General features: G+C 37.9%; 1 pseudogene; it reads right to left on the reverse strand.

Annotated features, from left to right (window-relative positions):
• Window positions 1-3: 3 nt before the first annotated feature.
• LOC104997579 lies at window positions 4-2,849 on the reverse strand (annotated as a pseudogene).
• Window positions 2,850-5,142: the final 2,293 nt, after the last annotated feature.

The raw sequence follows: 5,142 nt of genomic DNA on the forward strand, positions 1-5,142 counted from the left end.
TGTGATCCCCAGACTCCAAACATCAGAGCGGACATCGTAGCCTTGGCGTGACGCACTTGGGTCTATTCTTTCAGGTGCCATGTAGGGCCTGCAGCCAGCATCTCTTGTCTTAGCGATCGAGTCCACGAGCTGTCCACTGATGCCAAAGTCACAGAGTTTAATATTTCCACTTCTATCCAGAAGAATATTGGAAGGTTTGATATCTCTGTGAATGATTTTCAAGTTTTCTTTTAAGTGGTTTAGTGCTTTCACAGTTGCTAAAGTGATTTTGCCTAAAATTTCTTCTGGAATAACATCATCTAATACACTATATACATATTTGTAAAACTTATCAAACGAGGTAGACATGAGTTCCATGCAGATCCAACAGTCACCCTCTCGGAAGAGCGCGCCATAGAACTGAACAATGTATGGGCAGTCACTGCTCCGCATCACTACATCCAAATCCATGAGGAGCTGCTTCTGCTCTTTTTCATCCACTGTCGACCGGATTCTTTTAACTGCCATTATTTGCCCACTGGGTTTGTGGACCATTTTGTTGACAGAACCGTAAGCTCCTCGTCCAATCTCTCCGAGGTCTTTCAAATCCTCTGCAGTGAAATCCCAGTGCTGCTCAGGGGAGATCTTCAGTTTTCCTGACGACTCAATGCTGTGTGTTCTCAGTCTCTCTCCTGCATGCTGCTGACGGCCGGGTGGCCGGGCGCCGGGGACCCCGCGGGGCCCAGGGTGCCGCTGCCGCCCCCGGAGCCGCCGCCGCCGGGGCTCGGAGCCGCCATTGTTGGGAGTGAGGACATGAGCTTTCTGACAACAGTATTAGTCACATCTTACTCACTGACCTTTCTAGCAGCAGGGACATTCAGTAAGCTGTTATAAGAAGATACCATTTTTGGAAGTAATAAAACTCTTTAATGTGAGTCAGCTGTTTAACAGGACTACCATTTCTTGACTGATGAGTTTCTAGAGACATAAAAATCCTCCTAGGTGCTTTATGGGCTTTGTCACTGTTCAGAAGATGCAGTGGCTTACCTCAAAGAGTTAATAATGATATCATTTGTAGCCCCTGGATGCTTAATTATCTATAAGAAATCAAAAGAAAGAAGTGATGATTGGTAAGTTACACTCTGTAGGAATAAATGCCGATGTAACATGGACAGTATGCAGAGCAAGTGCTTCTTATGAGTAAAACTTCATTCTCAGGGAGCTGCAAAAGTTTAGGGGCTAGCATGTTTAAATTAGGGTCTCTCTCAGTTCAATGTCAGGTCCTAATCCTGGTTTTGATTGAAAGGTATATGGCTTTCAGCATTTATCTTTATTCTGATTTATCTTAAAATGCTCAAATTCTTGAATTTAATGAAATGGATTAATGTGTTCAATTGTGTTCTTCATTCCTCCTCTGGCTTATCTGAGCAACTATCCATAGTTTTCATTAAAACTTGTCTAAGTTGGAAATTAGGTTATTATATCTGACCGTATTATCTAACATACTTGAGTGCTACTTGCCCTTCTATAGTAAAATGTGTTATTTGTTAATTCATGTCCTTCTTTTTATCAGTGCTTTAGTGCAGTGTGGAATTAATGGAACCTCAATGTGATACATCCTCTCTCTTACAATAGTAAGTTGCTCTAGCACATACTCACTGCATGAGAGATTGTGAAAGGATTTATTTTTTAAATTCTTTACAATCACTATTGGAAACCCAAAGATCAGGCATGTATTCACATGTGTATTTGTAGATAATTCTAGCTCAGAATAAAACTTGAAAGAAAAATATTACAGGTCATTATACACACACACACACACACACACACACACACAGAATGACAAATCACAGCATGGTATTTAACATATTGTAAATCTGTCACTGTGTGTAGCACTCAAGCTTTGTTAATTTCTTCCACACTACAAAATAAATAACAGCATATATATTTATAAAAGAGGGTCTAGTGAGGAAAATTAACATGAAAAATTTATGATTTATTTGTGATGGGAACAATCCACAGATCTTTATACACATCATCATATATTTTCATGTTATTTTAGCTATTTATGATTCATGCTTCTTTGATCTATTGTCAACTTAACAAAAAATCTTGAGGCTTGAGAGGACTTTAAGGATTGTCCCTGTGGCTACCAAATATATTTTCTCAATGAGGACTTTGTGGTTAATAGAGGGTATGCAGTATGGCTACAACAAAATGAGAGCAGCATATGAAGACCTAAGACTAAAACTCAGACCTTGGAAATTTCCAGTATTTCTTTTTCTCTGCATTACATCCTTTTTTGTGGAATAGTATGGAAAAGATGTCATACAGTATTCTTTAGTCACTATGCTAAAGACTGAATATTTGTGCTCCCCCCAACTGTCCAAATTCATATGTTGAAATTTAATATCCAATGTATGTAGGGATGGGCTTTTAAGAGGTGATTAGGTCATGAGATCCCATCTCTAAATAGCATCACATTGAATAAGCTCAAAAGAGACTCTAAAGAGACTCTTACAAAAGAGATTCCAGACAGCTCCTTGGCCCCTTTTACCACATGAAGACACAACAAAAAGATTGTGTATCAACCAAGGCATAGCCTTGTGCATGTCACCAGGCATAGCTGCTGGCACCTTGATCTTGGAATTACCAGTCTCAAGAAGTATATGACTTAAATTTATTTTGTTTATAAGCTAACCCAGCTTATGATATTTTTGTCATAGCAGCCAAAGCAGACTAGAACCTAGTGTAAGACATTTTAATTTTTTATTTATCTTGTTTTGCCCCATAAGTCTAATATTTTGCCATTCAGTGTGTACAAACACAAACCTAATAAGTGCTCTTACTATTCCTCTTCTGATAAACATGTTGACTGCGGGTTTGCATTAAGTAAGTTGAAGGAATAGTAATTTTACCCTGCTTCCAACTGAATTTTGAGACACACAAACTCAATAGGGGATATAATTAGAAAAATATGTTTGTCATTGGGATTCCCAGGTGGCTGGCCCAGTGTTAAAGAAACTGCCTGCCAATGCAGGAGACATGAATTTCATCCCTGGGTCAGAAAGATCCTCTGGAGAAGGGAATGGCTACCCACTCCAATATTTTTATCTGGGAGAATCTGATGGACAGAGAAGCATGGTGGTACAGTCCATGGGGTCGCAAGAGTTGGACACAAATTAGTGACTAAGCAATAACAAATATTTTGTCACTATTGAAAAGTGTGAGTGTATGTTAGATTTTAAAATAGTTTATATCTTTTAAAATATATCTTATGCTAAAGAAAGTATAGAAACTTAAAATATAAACATGCTTAAAAGGAAAAAGAGAATTATAGAAAATTCCTGTTGTAGTATTTTATTACATATTTTGAAAAGCAGTGCAGAGTCAGAATCAAATTTGAAGATTTAGAGAGAAAGCTTGGATTTTCAGAATGACATATAGTCTACATCCTCCACCTTCCTCACTTTAATGTTAAAATTAAGGAAGTGATCCTGATCCTAAATTGTTATGCTCATGATGCTAAACCCTGACCTACATGCCAATCTTCCAATAGTCGACAAAGTCAAAATCCTTAAATTGTTAAAAGTGCTCAATAGACTAGGGCTGATATTGGTATACTGATTTTGATTTTGGCTTTGATAAATTCATATCAAGTCTAAAAGACAATCATTACTTAGTTAAGTGGTACAAAAGAAATAAATAATGGTTAGTTTTCTAAAAGAAGGAAGAAAAACTGTTATTTTGTTTCTAGCATCTGAAATATGTGACAAATAGGACCTCAGTAAATCTGGAAATTTAATAACTTTCTACCCTGATGCAAATTTCTCCACTTTCAATAGTACTTTGCAGGACTTCCCTAGTGGCTCAGTGGCTGACATTCCACACTCCCAAAGCAAGGCGGCCTGAGATCAATCCCTGGTCAGGAAACTAGATCCCACATGCTACAACTTTACAAAAAAAAAAAGAAAGAAAAGAAAAAATCCTGCATCCCACAGCTAAGACCCTGTGTGGCCAAAAAATAAATAAAATAAAATATTAAAAAATAGCACTTTGTCACTTCATCCATAAGATAAACATAAAATAAAGCAGAGAGCAAGTTTCACAGGAGGTCACATGTTCCCATGAGACCCCAGATTCAACATAGGGTACTGATACAACTAAAATAAGTACTAGGAAAATAAATGAAAATAAATACATTCCACCAGAAGATGATGAAAGAAATAAACTGAAGCCCTCTAGGGGGCCTTATCAAAATTTAAATATTAAGCAATAATTTAAAATGAAGTTTGGCTTCATTTGATTCTCATGTATTATTTCAAGTTTATTCCTCTTTTCCTACTGAATGTTCTTGATTCCACCACTACAACAAATTCAACTAGTAAGTTAAAATCAGATGGTAAAGAGAGATATGCAAAAGACATTAAGTAAGAAAAAGTTGGTTGAATGGTTCCCAGGAAAGCAATATTAGTTGAAAACCTTTTATTCCATTGTGAAGTAACTAATCCTAGCAGAAATCTGTTTCCTACAAAAGTCTCCTCAGAATAATACATTCAGCATCAGTTCAGTTTAGTCGCAAATTGGTGTCCGACTCTGCGACCCCATGGACTGTAGCACACCAGGCTTCCTTGTCCATTACCAACTCCTGCAGCTTACTCAAACTCATGTCCATCCCATCAGTGAGGCCATCAAACCATCTCAACCTGTGTTTTCGCCTTCTGCTCCCACCTTCAATCTCTCCCCACATCAGTGTCTTTTCCAATGAGTCAGATTTTTGCATCACATGGCCAAAGTATTGGAGTTTCAGCTTCAGCAGTGTTTCCAATGAATATTCAGGACTGATTTCCTTTAGGATGGACTGGCTGGATCTCCTTTCAATCCAAGGACTCTCAAGAGTCTTCTCCAATACCACAGTTCAAAAGCATCAATTCTTCCACACTCAGCTTTCTTTATAATCCAACTCTTATACATGACTACTGGAAAAACCATAGCTTTGACTAGATGGACCTTTATTGGTAAAGTAAATTCTCCAAGCCAGGCTTCAGCAATATGTGAACCGTGAACTTCCAGATGTTCAAGCTGGTTTTAGAAAAGGCAGAGGAACCAGAGATCAAATTGCCAACATCCGCTGGATCATGGAAAAAGCAAGAGAGTTCCAGA

Source organism: Bison bison, unplaced genomic scaffold (assembly GCF_000754665.1).
Source record: "Bison bison bison isolate TAMUID 2011002044 unplaced genomic scaffold, Bison_UMD1.0 scf7180017864310, whole genome shotgun sequence".
NCBI classification, from domain to species: domain Eukaryota; kingdom Metazoa; phylum Chordata; class Mammalia; order Artiodactyla; family Bovidae; genus Bison; species Bison bison.